Source organism: Thamnophis sirtalis, unplaced genomic scaffold, assembly GCF_051295495.1.
Source record: "Thamnophis sirtalis isolate CommonGarterSnake01/CBP01778 unplaced genomic scaffold, rThaSir2_p1.2 scaffold_2, whole genome shotgun sequence".
In the NCBI taxonomy this organism is placed as follows: Eukaryota; Metazoa; Chordata; class Lepidosauria; order Squamata; family Natricidae; genus Thamnophis; species Thamnophis sirtalis.
This window is the reverse complement of record NW_028261382.1, coordinates 133,493,087-133,508,574: the sequence shown is the minus strand read 5'-3', so window position 1 is coordinate 133,508,574 and position 15,488 is coordinate 133,493,087. Positions and strand designations below refer to the sequence as shown.

General features: G+C 35.8%; 1 protein-coding gene across 1 annotated transcript in view; it reads left to right on the top strand.

The window, feature by feature from the left end:
* The window catches only part of KCNB2 (potassium voltage-gated channel subfamily B member 2), a 147,740-nt gene that overhangs the window by 12,282 nt on the left and 119,970 nt on the right, over nucleotides 1-15,488 (top strand). The gene's annotated exons all lie outside the window — the stretch shown is intronic.

Below are 15,488 nucleotides of genomic sequence, written 5' to 3'. Positions count from 1 at the left end.
TATTAAATATATAACATTATATTTCATTGTATCTTATTAATGCCTCCTCACTTAGATCATGATACATAGTCTGGGTTTGTTATAGCTTTGTTACTTTGGTTAGTGTTTCCTTTCATTGAACCCAATAGAGGTGGAATTGGTGATGATGGGCTGATGAGTCTGAGAAACTTTTTAAAAAGTGAATATGCATTCTGCACATTTTTCTACATCTTTTTCTACCAATGCTTAAGCTGATGTTACAGGATCTGTTCCCAAACTGGCAAGCCAGTAGATCCTTTGCTTTAGTCTCTGGGAAATACATACATTCATTGTTCTTGTTTGGTATGAGAATGAATAGTGCTGAAATCTTTTTAAACAGGCAAGTTTTGGACATTTTATGTGTTGTGAAATGCAACAAAATGTGCTTTTTATAAATAGAAAGAAACATATGTCCATTATGACTTGTGTGCAAATACAGGGTCCCAGGTTGCCATGAGAAAATGTAAAGAAGTCTTCTTTAGTTGCTAAACAAATAAAAAAGAACCAAATTAAAGCACCCAACCCTCTGGATAGCAGGTTTCTTTTTGTATCTTAATTATATTGTACACCACCCACCCACGGACAAATTTAAGGTATATTGGCTTAATTTCCAAGGAGGATTTTTGCAAGAGCCATCTATAAATCTTCCACATTGATCTGAGAACTCTGGCAAGCATGTAGAAGTTTACCAGTGGATGGGAAATCAAAACATTCCAGGGGTATCTGCAAGATGTGATTTTAAAAAAGGTAATCAATCAATCGTACAATCACAGTTGTACGATTGAAGCTCCATCTATTTCTTATGTGTGATGCATGTACAACACACACACACAAACAAACATGCAACATTTCTTTTTTTTTATTAAATGTTTTTTTAGTTTTAGTTTAAAACTAGTACAACATCTTTCTTAATATATCAATCAATTACAGATAATACAGAAAAAGACAAAAACAACAATCAGAAAAACAAAACAAAACACAGGTGTCTATTATGAAAAAATAAGAAGTATATCAACTGGTTACAACATGTTTTGGTGCTTCTCTTCCATTGACTCCTGTTAATTCAAGTATCTTAACTCAAATATTTGCCATATCAACATCATTATACCTCCGATTTTAATTATTATAATTATTTAAACATCCTTCATCCTTAGTTATGCTAAGGAATTAGTCCATAACACATGCTGGCAGTTCATTTACTTATTTGTAAAATCCTCTATTATCATCAAATCCTCATATTCTATTTTAACTAAACATCCATAATATTCAATTATATCATATATCCTAACATTTTCCCAATATTGATTAACATTTAATTATATGGATTTTATTTAGTTTTTAATAGTGCTAATTATTATAGTTAATACTCTTTATGTATAACCTAAAGGTATTTTCTCATATCCAATTGTTAGTTATCATATCAACTCCACATTATATACATTACTATTAATATCAATTATTATTCAGCAATATCTGTTACACAAAAAAGCAATTATTTTAGCTAAACATCCATAATATTCAATTATATCATATATCATAACATTTTCCCAGTATTAATTAACATTTGATTGTACGGACTCTATTTAGTTTTTTAATAGTGCTAATTATTATAGTTAATACTCTTTATGTGTAATCTAAAAGTATTTTCTCATATCCAATTGTTAATTATCATATCAACTCCACATTATATACATTGCTATCAATATCAATTATTATTCAACAATATTTGTTACACAGAAAAGCAATTAGGTTTAACTAGTTTTCAATTGTATTCAACAATCTATCAGCCAGTTCCAAATTATATATATTGCTATCCATATCAGTCATTATTCAGCTATATCTATTACAAATTAAAGTAATCCGATCTAGCTAATTTTAATTTATATTGTCCCATCTGTCAGCCTGTGTCCCTCCAGCCACAAGGTTTCCTCCGTCCAGTAGCCATTCGTTGAATAAATTTACCAAATGTTTCCATAAGCAAGTCCAAACAAAAATATTTCGGCACCTTTGGATTCTGAATGTCAGTGATGAAATAATAAAGTTGTTCTTGGCTTATAAAGCTTCCCAATTTAACTTTAATTCTCAAGGGTGGATTCTCCATTCCTTCTGCACACTGTCTCTTTAAATGAATCGTCTTTATGGCTTCCCCCCTCTTCTCTTCCTCTGAGATAGACCAGACACCATTTCTCACATTTTCCGTTTGTGTTTCAGGAACATTTAAGCATTCAACGTTCTCAGTTTTGGCTTCATATTTTAGAATCAATTGATCCAGTTTTCTTTCCAATCTTTGGTAAGAATGAAAAAGTCCTCTACACGCAGAGAAAAGAGTCTGAAATGAAGTCTTAGAGGTATCTTGGGACGCCATGATGTGTCGTAGTTAAAATAAAGGCTCTCTTTTTTTTTTTTCCCAGAGGCTTCGAAGCACTTTTTACTTTTTTTTTTTTAGTCTCTTACCGGCTGTCAATCTTATCTAGTTGTAAACAGAGCTGGATAGTAAAGTAATAAAAATGTCGAATCGTGACGGGCTAATTAGTAGGAGATAAGTTTTACGATCCACTTAGGGAGATTCAGAGGGGGGAGGATATCGCGGAGTTTCTTGAAGCATTTAAGAGGTAAAGTAACCACCAGTCATAAATCCATTAGAAAAGCTAATTCGCCGCTGATCTACTTGTTGTTTGGTTTTCAATTAGCTTAGTTTTTAACACGAACAATCTCTCGGATAATAAAATCAGCTTACCAGATGATATCACTTCTTCCATTCTTAGGGGCGACCTGCAGTTTCAGTTAGCACGAAGCTAATCCAAAAAGGAATTGGCACGGGGAGTTAATACCCTCCCCCAGAGATTTGCGATTATCTCTGGGGTCCTGGGTCCCTCCCCACCTTCACTGTCGTCTTCGGGACAGCTGGGGTTCAAAGAACCCGTCCAAAAATCCTTTGGTATAGAGGAATTTCAGGAGTAGCCTAAAACTCCATCTTCTCACTGCTAAGCCCCGCCTTCTTCCCCTAAACATGCAACATTTCTATCGCATCATTGTAGGCACTATCTTGAATAGTTTGACACCACCTGCAGGAATGACAAATGTAGTCCTCTTCTAGGTCAAAGCTCCTTCTGTTAATAGAATGGCATTTCTTTAGTCATTTGTAAATTAAAAATTTATTAGCTGAAATTTTACTGTGAGGAAAATTTGGAATGTATGGCTAGCTTAGCAGGCTACTTTAGATTCTTAGGCCCATTCAGAACTAGGTTACAATACTAAAGAGAATAACAAGGGCAGGAAAGTTGTCTTGAAGTTGCACACAGACAAAGCCACAGATTCATTCCTGACTGGTTCTTCCCTCGTCTGCCACTTAGGATCAATTCAACTTGCTGTGAATTTTGAGTAGTAATGAGTAATGAGTAGTTCACATGTATGTATGCATCTCATAGGTCTGGCAGTGAATGGAGTTTACGTGTATCTTTTTGCACCATAGACATAAGGCATTTATGTCTGTGATGTCAAAACTGAGGGACTTGTCTTTCTGGTACAATAAATCCATGCATCAGATAATAAGCAGTTCACTATCTGAAAGCAACAGGTGCCAGCTTTTATCTTTGTTGTATATGATTCGGCTGACATTTGTTCTGACTGTTCAAACAGAACTGGAAGTGCTGCCACTGCTTAATAGAATCCCTCCTATAATTTGTTATTAATTGGCCATGCACCCAAGATCCCAGAGACTAGTCTGTGGGAGATGGGCCATGTCATTGAGCTGACGCATGAAATCTCTATGGAGCAAGGCAAGATCAACATTCTCTGCAACATAGGCATCTCAGTGATCCAAAATCCGTTGATGTTAGGTTTGCAACATACTGCTGGTCTGCTTTCATGGCATAAGGAAAGGCGGACCTTTGAATGAAACCAGCCTTGTCTGGGAAATGAAATGGTGTGTGATTTTTACATCATCTAATACTATTGTGCTTACTCTAGCTTGGAAAAATGCAAGGACAAAGGATAATTTGGCATTGTCTCTTAGTGGGTCCTGTATACCCACATCTCGAGCATTTGTCAGTTTTATTGGTTTTGGCTTCCCTTTTAAAAAGTCCTTGGAAAGATGCTACAAAGAGGGTGTTGAGGGAAATACTGCTTCTTCACAGAGCTGTCATTTCCAGGATTTCCTATGTAAAAGGAATGATTAATGTACCAATTTAATGTTTCAGTTTGAACAAATGGTTTGAAAGAACTAGCAAGATGCTGACTAATAGATACAATTATAAAGCATCAGAAACCTTAATGCCTATTAGCCAGTCTGTAGCTAAAGTGAAAAACATAGTGCAGTCTTTAAGACCTGGCATGAATATACTCATCTGCATTTCATTGTATGCAGGGAAGTGATTTATTATTGATTTATTATTCTTTAGCTTTAATTAATGATTTATTATTCTAAACATTTATTGTTGTGCATTTATTGTTCTAATATGTCCACAGCTTAAGAAATAAAAAGACACAGAGCTGTAGTTGCTGGTTTTATATTTTACAATCAAAGTAACAACCCGAGCTTTCCATTTCTGAAATATAAAATAAACTCCCCAAGCAAATAGTTTTCCAGCCTATGCCTTCTTCTTCTGTTGCATAGTGTGAATGAAATAGTCAGAAATTGTGGAAACTTCTTCCCTTTCAAAGTCCTATTGGGTCATTCATTCTTCTGAAGCACAGAGCATATATTTAGACGTCATTATTTTCATTCTGAATATGAGCTGTGGTATATTGGGATCATGTTTGGAAAGAGTTATAAAATATTCCAGATTATAACACTGCTTTTGTATTTTCATTGTATTTATTATTAGATATATATTCTGGTTTTATTTTGTACAACGCAAGGTGATGTTCATACTTCTCCCACTTCCTCTTTTGTCCATAATAGAAAGTCTATGAGGGCAGTGCACTGAGCAGAAGAAACTGGCCAAAGTCACCCAGTCACTTTTCATGCCTAAAGCAGGATAAGAATTATGATCTCCTAGATTCTAACCCAGTGCCACAACCACTACACCAAACTGGTTCTCAGTTATAGCTCTCATGGGCTAAAAAGCTATAGGTGAAGTTAAAAGAGCTCTTCTAGTTGACCTTAGAAGATAGAGTTTGCTTTCAACATGATGGAATCTAATGCTGAGATTTAAGCTTTTAATGATGGGATTGGCATCCTGATATAATATTGAATGAAGGAAATTGATGTATGCTAGAACTTGATGACATATAATCAATCCATCAAAATAAATTGTAAAACCTGATGCTAGATGATAATTCCCAGTATGTCTCACCATTGGCCATGTGCTGCTACGAGGTCACATCCAGAAGGCCACAACATCATCATTTCCAGATAGTCAAATGATCCTGAAATAGTACAGTGAAATCTCATTTTATGAGACCTTGATACAAAAACCTCACATGTAGTGTCCAAATGTTCACTGTGATTTATGCTATTTGCATTGTGATTTTTAAAATGAAGCAAATTCTCATTTGTATCATTTTTCATTATTTGTAAATGGGGCGCCCTATTCTCCAACTTAACAACTTTCTTAATATGATTATGTGAAAATTTACTCTATGTTAACACTGCACACGCCTTACAACATATTTTTGATTGTTTGCTATTGACAAAATTTTAACATTTAAATCCATATTGTACATAGATCAGAGTCCTCCAACCTCTGGAGAGGGGAGAGGGGGATGTTTCTGCATGAGCGTGTACTTGTAGCTCCATTTGCGCAAGTGGTGGGCACTCGTGGAAATGAAGCATGGGCGCACATGCCCACTGCTCACCCAAGTGGAATGCCCACCATTTCTGCAGTCCAGTTCCAAATTGCTCAAAGCCCGGTAGTTGGCTGTGACCCAGGGGTTGACAACCCCTGACCTAGATTATGCTTCAATCTCTGTTAAAATAATTCAGTCTTTCCTTGTTTCACAGATGAATGAGAAAGCATTAGATGTTCTTTGAACATAGACTCTAAATTGTTTCTCAATTTTTTTTAAACAGGGGGCCAGTTCACAGTCTCTCAGACTGTTGGAGGGCCAGATCAGCTGGGTGGGTGTGGTTAGGTGGCCTAGGTCATGTGACTAGGGGGTGTGGGCAGTTTAATAGTCCATGGAACAATGCACACAAATAAAACTTTAATTTGTTGTGTTCCTGGGAATGTTTTATTTGCTTTTGTTTACATGTTTCTCCTTTGGTTACCTTTTCTTTTTACTAGATCATTTTTTTAAGTTGTTTAGGAGTCTAGAGGTCCATTTCAGGAAACTCAGTTTTGCAGCAATTCTTCTCAGCCCCAAGGAGCTTGAAAAATATCTCTCTCTTTTTCTCTTTCTCTCTTTCTCTTTCTCTCTCTCTCTCTCTCTCTCTCTCTCTCTCTCTCTCTCTCTCTCTCTCTCTCTTTCTTTGTCTGTCTGTCTGTCTGTCTGTCTGTCTGTCTATCTCTCTTTATGTTCTAGAGCTGGGGAGGTAAAACAAATGGGTCCTTTTTTCCAGTATTTTGGCCTCTTGGGGCGTCTGTGTTCACTCTGCCCACCCACTTCCAGAGGCATTCTGCAGGCCGAAATGTTGGCCTTACCTTTCAGTTCTAGCCCGTGGGGCTTGCAAAGGAAAGTCCTGCATTCTGCTGAAGGATGGGCGAGGCAATGTGGGTATAGCAGCCTCGTAGTCCTGCACAGCTGGAATAATGGCTTCGGCAGGCCACATGCAGCCCGTGGGCCGTAGTTTGAGTACCCATGCTTAAAAAAAAGAAAGGTAAAGGTTTCCCCTGTCCAGTCATGTCCGACTCTAGGGGGCAGTGCTCATCTCAATTTCCTAGCAGAAGGAGCCAGTGTAGTCTGATGATGCTTCCATGGTCATGTGGCTGGCATGACTGTAAGCCAAGGGTCACAGAAAGCTTCCCAGCTATTTATTTACTAGCAATTGCATGCTTTTGAACTGCTAGGTTGGTAGGAGCTGGGGCAAGAATGGGTGTCGTTCCCCCCCCCCCATCATGTGGTACTTGGGTCTCAAACTGCCAACCTTCCAGTCAATAAACCCAATATCTTAATTTATAACTTTATAAACTTTAAATTATGTCAAGTAGCTTGGGATATATTAGAGAATAGCAATTGTTTTAGCCCTGGTTGATAAGTACAGTTAGGTCAATGTTCCTATGACAAACCAAATGAGACAAATAACAAAGTTTTGAAAGTCTGCTGGCAATAAAGCAAGTCTGATAATAGAGCAGATGGAACACTATAAACAGTGTTATAATCTTTCTTTCCTCCCTAGTTACATATTATTTCACAAAGTAGGAACGTATTATGAAAGATGGTTGTGTTGGCATTGTACAAAAATATATATAGTATGTCCCAAAAAGAAAATACCACTATCGAAGCAAGTTGATTTCTAATGAGAGTATGCAATCTTTCTTATTATATTATCTGGTAGAGGTCTTTGTTGTTGTTTTAAATAGGAGATGGATAAAGTATGCATTCCTAGATGAACTTTCTTCTTTATTGTGACTTCTAAATATAAATTCTAGCTTAATCCAAGATCAAGTAAAGCCTTGCTAATGGATTTGTCAGGTATCCAGGTGATCCCTGCCAAGACAGACCGCAGAACAGAAACGTAAGGATGATGCATATGGAAATGAAAAGTAGAAGTGCCTGGTCGTAATCAGAGCCTTAAATATATACTGAAATTTTTCTTTTGCATTTATGTATGCATGTTTGTAGTTCCCTCCCAAATGCTTACATACAGAAAGAATTTAGAAATAGGGAAAGTTTATTATCGGGAGAACAGAGAACAAGAAAGATATATTTCAAAATGGGGAAGGAGAAAGATATATAATGAGGAATCTTTTCTTTTAGACTTTTTCTTGAGAGTAAGCATCTTCACTGGATTCCTGATAAAAACATTCACAAGCCCATGGTATTATACTTGGTTCAGCTGTAAACCTCAGCTCTCCAGACATTTTACATGGTCAGGATTATCTTACCTAGCAGAAGGCTCCGAGATTTGATCCAGCTCAATTAATTCCTTTATTGCAAATTAAGCCACATACACACCAAGGATTTGCCCATTCAGTACACAAAAATCCAACTTGTTGTATAGATTTATTTCCCAGATTTTAAATTCTGCCTGTTCACTCTTGCCTTTCCAAATCAACAAATATGTGTTTTATGGCCTTGAAAGATACTCATTCTTCTCTTGGAACCCCAGGTTTGTGCCTTGCCAACTGCATTCCTTACATCCTAATATGTGTAGTACTCTACTTGTTGAATATCCTCACAATCAAAATCATATCTATTTTACCTTCTGTAGAGAAACATCTTTTGGCAGCTTCCCTCAATTATTACATTCATTCTTAATCATTAAAGTGCAATAATAAATGTATTCTTCAATATTGGAAATTACACAGAACTTTCATGTCAGGTCCACAGATTATATTTTAATATATAATATAATGCATTAAGAATGCAACATAATGCTAGTTGATAACTGATTTTGTTTTAAAAGCTGTTGTATCTATGGTCTGGTAAATCAATTATTAAAATATTATTTACCATCCATGGTTTCTGAGCAAGGTATTGTGTAACTAATGATTCAGCATTATTTTTAGCTGGCACAACTATGAAAAAATGAAACCAGTATCTGAGCTTTCTTATCTTAGCAATGTTTTAATGCATTAGTGAATTATGTATAAAGGTTCTTTTTAAGTCATAGCTTGGATTATTTGCTAATATTGGGTAATAGTACTGTATTGTTGCATATTTTGGGGTGGAGGGAGATATAATAATTGCTAAAAGTAGCCTTAAGTGTAGACAGTTCTTCATAACTCAGTTACTGTAATACCCAGGACTCTGAGCCATAATTGTATATTTGTGACCTCCAACAACCAAAGCAATGACTCTGCTTTTCATCAAATTTGCCAGAGGAAAAGGATATTTTCTGTTATAAGCTAGGAGGATTAAAGGGTCTGCATTGGTTTTGCAGCTTTGGATAATGACTTCTGTTTTAAATTCTGTGGTAAATTTCATTACCTAGATTTCCCAAGCCTAAAATCCAGGATATATGTTTTTATATATATATTTGAGACCTAATGGTTCCATCACAAAACTTTCTAGACAGTGTTATTACTTTTTGCTGCTTTAATGAATGATCCTACATCTAAGACGTATCATATAGCTTAGCATTTTATAAATGGATCTTTAAGTCATGTGACATTTACAGTAAATATACAATCATATTTGATGCTGCCTTTCACAGAGTGGCATTGTTGTCTTACACATTAATTTAAATAATTACTCATTGTTTGGAACAGTGAGGTAAGATTACAATGCAATTAATGGAGTTTTTAGAAATAATGTTCTAGGATCTTCCGAAGAACATAGCAAATTTACAAGATGTTCCTGGGTGCTATCTTTTACATGGTGATTGTTGGCTTGCCTGCATGATGTAATAGCACACGGGCAGACAAATCCCCAAAGACAACATGATCAAAGAAGTTTTCACATGTGTGTGTTGTTTATACCAGCAAATGAATGCATTGTGAAAACTGCATGCTATTCCACAGGAATATCTTGACATGGGGTGGAAACCTTACAACGTTCTGCAACGTTCACTGCTATGCTATATTAAAGTCTGATTACATCAGAATGTTACAGTTGTGGAAAGAAAAAGAGAATATCTTATCAGAAAGGTCCAATTGAATTCTTTTCATAAACAAAGATGGACTGAATGGAAGTGATACGGGGTGATGCTATTGTTAACTGAATCCATTGAATTAATAAAGCAAAATCATGCATTCAGATATGCCTCCAAACATAAATTGCTGGATTAGTGAATATATTGTATTCCCTATAGGATTTAATATCCTACAAAAATCAATTTTGACTGATAAAAATAGGAAATAACTGTTCAGTTAGATGACATAGTTGTTTTAAGGACTGCCTTTCAAAATATAGAAAGGTAAATTTGGATAAACCTCTATGGGGAGAAAAGTACATTTGAAAGGTGGTTTGATTAGTTTCTTTAGTGTAGGAACTATGAAATGATAAATGGCAATATAGAATGTACTCTTCATAGTTAGTTTGCTTGTTTACTCATTTATTCCTACAATTCCTGTGCTGCTTTTAGCAACTTACACTATTAATATAAGAAAATTAGAAATAAAAAAAAATGATTAGAGAAGAGGAATCTTCTCTGAAAAGCTGTAGAGTTCTTGAAGATGGCATTCCCTCACTTATGGGGTATTTTCTTTCCATATTGGACAGGCAGATTTTACTCAGAGAGGGTGAATATGGAGATATTCAGATCTTGAATAATGTGATGTTATGATGGTGACAACCAATGCCTAGAAAGTTACCTGAAAGCTAACTATCAACTGGTATCACAACTGTAATAGTGATTTTATGTATCAAACCTCAATGCATTTATAAATATCCAGCCTATTCTATATGGAGATTCTTAGTCATCCAGTTCATGATTGTTCCAAAGGTGGTTTTTCAAGAGGCAACTGGACTTTCTGTTTTTTCTTTGAAGACATTTCACTTCTCATCTAAGAGGCTTCTTCAGCTCTGACTGGAGAGCTGAAGAAACTTCTTGGATGAAAAGTAACACAAATTCCCAGAAAAACTCAGGCAGTGACTCTCGACCAGTCATTCTCTGTCAATGAAACTTGTCTCACATGGTTATTCTTGCAGAGAAAGTAAGAGCAGTAATGCCTCCTTGAGAGAGAGGGAGAGAGGGAGGAAGTCATCTTTTGGCTTCAGTTGCTCTAGTTCGGATTATCCAAATGTTTATGTTCTTCCCTGAGTGATGAAAACCAACTATTGAAACAGCATAACAACAGCAAAGATCTTCCCCGCTTCCAGAAGTGATTGTGTCCCCCAGATTTCAGATTTCACTTAGCTTACATTGAGTGCCAATTGACGCAACCACAAAGGTTTGATAGTGCTTAAAATAGCAGGGGGTAGGACATGCTAGATTTATCCCAAGGACAGCCAAGTAACAATAATACAGTTCCGGATATCAGCAGTCAAATCTAGGATGGACTTTTGGAAAAGAGCTGGCGTTCTTTGCATTGCCCTGATCCTTTTAATTCATCTTTGGCTGGTGTAAAACTATGCAAGCCAGAATTTTCCATGGTGTGATATATGTAAATCAACATCGGAAAAATTATTCATATTGGAAGAAATTTTTTAGAAGTTTACATTTCTTTTTTAAAAAGGTACATTCAGTCCTGTTCCCTCTCCTTTTCTTCCTGGCAATGGTTTCAGATTTCAGCTTGTTCTATTATATATTAAGAACCTGGTCCATGTTTTCCTTGATAGTGTTGTTCCAAAGTATTATAATTGCATTGTTAGGTTTGTCAATCTATCATCTTTAGTAGTACATGAGTTCTACTGAATAAAATTATTGTAATTTATTAAATATGGTGGCTTATGGTTAAAATGAAGAGAGTAATCTGCAAATGATTTCTCAATTAGGTTTGTTCCAATTTATCCTTTACTAGTGTGATACCCTCCCATATGTTAAGGGAGTTGAGCTTTTTCACTTTGGGAAAGTTCTTATTCCAAAGGACATGCAGGCCTTAACTTATGATAACAGTTGGGCCCAAAATTTATGCTGCTAAGTGAGACATTTATTAAGTATTTTTTTCCCATTGTACAACTTTTCTTGCCACACTTGTTAAGTGAATCACTGCAGTTGTTAAATTAGTAACACAGTTGTATTTTGAATCTGGCTTCCTCATTGACTTTGCCTGACAGAAGGCCACAAAAGGTGATCACATCACTCGGGGACACTGAAACCATCACAAATATGAACCAGTTACCGAGCATCTGAATGTAAATCACATGACCATGGGAATGCTGCAATGGTCATAAGTGTGAAAAATGGGCATGAGTCTCTTTTTTCAGTGCCATTGTAACTTCAAATTGTAGTTAACAAATTGTAAGTCGAAGATTACCTTATTAGAACACAGCAAAGCATACTTTAAATACATTGATTCATCTTATTTGAAGGCTTGCATGGCCATTGATGCTTTAGACAAATCCTCCCTTTCAGTCCTGGCTTGGTCATGCCAAAAACTGTGCAGCATAAAAATGGTTCTTTAACCATTTTTAAAGTATTGACTATGATATTTTGCTGGGTTCAATTTTTGTATTTTCATTTTCTACCTTCCCACTTATATCTCCATATATGGCTTAAGGTAGTTAATATAAATCAGTTGAACAATCATTTGTGTCCCGTTACATATATCGGAATAACATTGGGCTGACAAGTTGTTATCTTAACCATGCAGCAGTTTCTCGTTGGCAAAGGCATTGGCATAGACAAAGAAGAACCCTTGACTTGGGATATTTGTGTACTTGCTATGGAAACAGAGAGATTGTGGAAAGCTGAATAGAAGTTGAAGTTCAACATTTATGGAAGACATTGCTGGCATATAAAGGGCTTAGCCCTAGGTTCAATGGTAATGCCTGGTAATATTCCATTATGTCCACCAGTTAATCATTTATTTTGTTCTTTGACTAATCGTAGAAAACACAAAATAACAAAATTAGTCATAAGATTTACACTTCTGAATGGCCAATATCTACGAGATAATAACAAATATAAAATTAGGAAGTACTAATATGAAGTACATAAATATAAAATTACTGCTAACTTTGAAATTTGTAAAAATCTAAATGTTGCAATACTAATTAGAAAAAATCTGTAACATTAAAAAAATCTAGGACACAAAAAGTAAAAATTGGGGAAGAATAGTAACTCAGTGGCTAAGACACCAGCTGAGCTTATCAATCAGAAAGGTTGGCAGTTCGGCGGTTCAAATCCCTAGCACCGCATAACGGAATGAGCTTCCGTTACTTGTCTCAATTTCTGCCTAGCAGTTCGAAAGCATATAAAAATGCAAGTAGAAAAATAGGAACCACCTTTGGTGGGAAGGTAACAGTGTTCCGTGCACCTTTGGTGTTTAGTCATGCCGGCCACATGACCACGGAGACGTCTTTGGACAGCGCTGGCTCTTTGGCTTTGAAATGGAGATGAGCACTGCCCCCTAGAGTGAAGAATGACTAGCACATATGTGCAAGGGGAATCTTTATCTTTACCTAATTACAGGATATATCAATTCTGACTGATGCCTCTTTTCAGCCAAATCCTGCCAAATGTTGTATGCTATCAGGTAGAACATTCTGAATATAACTGTAACATAGGCAGTAATGATGATGTGTTCAATAATTTAAATCTGTCACAAAGCTGTTGGCATTTTTCTTCTATCTTCCATCTAGCAGGGGTGAAGAAAGAAAAATTCAGAAAACCATGGTAAATCTTCTTGTATGATTATGGACTTCTAGTTGTATAAAATATGCTGTACATAAACTTCTAAGTTCCTTTCACTTTCATTAAAGGTTTGGTACTCTGTCTAGGTCAGATTTATTCTCCATGTTCCATATATATCTTTAGAGAGAGTACTTGTTTCTTATAACTTGGAGAAAGTTAATGGAATAGAAAAACCCAAATAATGTTAATTTGTCAGATCTAATTTTCTTCCAAGTGGTTTGATATTTATAAACCAGCATTAAGGGACTAAAACCATTATAAATAGCAATAGTCTTTGTCAAAAAATACTTTAGCCTACACAGTATCTGCTTCCATTCATAAACCAGAGTTGACAGACTGTTGGAGCAGTGAAAAACTACTTTTAAAATTTAGATTGTTCCAACAGGGTAAAAACTTGACAAGAGGACAAATTGGCTCCACAGGGGTGTTGTGCCACTGATTTAACTTTAAAGTATTTAATAACTGAAAGTACAATTTTGATATGGCAGCAATATAATCCTTTCAGTGATTTGTGTTTTAAACAAGGTAATGTCTACTGGCCTTCCTATTATAGCCTTTAGGGTAAGATCAAGAACATAATGCTACATATTTTAGAATATATAAAGAAATATAAAACTGCTTTCTTCTGTTTTCATTAGTATGCATGCATGCTGTGAAGTGTTGTTGTTGTTGCTAGCTGCGAAGTTGTGTCTGATCCATCATGACCCCTTGGACAACGTTCTTCCAGGCCTTCCTGTCCTCTACCATCCTCTGGAGTCCATTTAAGTTTATGCCTACTGCTTTAGTGACTCCATCCTGCCACCTCATTCTCTGTCATCCCCTTCTTCTTTTGCCCTCAATCTTTCCCACATTAGGCTCTTCTCCAGTGAGTCCTTCTTTCTCATTAGGTAGCCAAAGTATTTGAGTTTCATCTTCAGGATCTGGCCTTCTAAAGAGCAGTCAGGGTTGAACTTCTCTAGGACTGACTGGTTTGATCGCCTTGCAGTCCAAGGGACTTGCAGGAGTCTTCTCCAGCATTAGAAAATCTAAGCATTCTTAAATATCCTTTTTCACTTTCTGCCTAAATATAAATATGGTCTCTTGGGTAAGAGGTGAGGGAAGGAAGAGAAAGAAGAAGAATAGAGAACCTTGTTTAGATGAATCAACATTTCTTTCTTAAGACTTTTATTTATATTTCAACGTGAACATTTTTTGCTTAATGGGGTATGAAATTGAAAACAGTAAATTGTTAAATTGGTGTTATAAAGATGCCATTGGTAGAATGTATTTCTGATTTTATATAAGATTTGTCTTCTAGTATTGAGCTGCACTTAGAATGATCCTAAACATTATCCAGGCATCACTTGTATTTTAATTCCTTTGCATCAACCTTACCAAGTCATTAGAAAACTGAAAAATATAGTCGTGTTGAACATTTATAGGAAAATATATATTTCTGCATGTCCCCACACCTTCTCTTTTTTCTCCAAGAAAAGAATTCTGTCAGGGAAAGTCAGCCATTCAAAAGGTCTGCAATAGGGTAGCTGAGAAAAATACCATCTTTGCTACGATTTCCAATAAACTAGACAAGAATCATAGATTACTATTTAAAAGGATAACATCATGATATAGTATCAAATGACCCTGGAACTGGGAATAAATTGATGCAAAAAAGTGATATAGAAATACCTTTTGAATGTGTTACATTTCTGACTGCAGCAGATTCTACTGCCCATAAGAAATGTATGAATTTCTTCCTGTCTCCAGGTCTGAAAAAGTATTCTTCCAGGTATGTACATTAACTGTTGGAATAAGAAGTTTATGAAGATAGTTTCAGAACAGTATTTAATTGTAGAAACACTGAGATCAATTAATCAAGTTTCAGAATTACATTACCCATCAAACTGTATTCTTCCCTCCCTCCCCACCCTTCCTTCCTTCCTTCCTTCCTTCCTTCCTTCCTTTCTTTCTTTCTTTCTTTCTTTCTTTCTTTCTTTCTTTCTTTCTTTCTTTCTATGGACCTGCATTTATAAAGTAAGCAGGCACTGACATTTTCAAAATTAAATCAAACTAAAAGGGAAAATACAGCGAGATAAATTCTACTGAAAACTGCATATTCACTTTAAAATGTCAATTACCATTTAGGTTC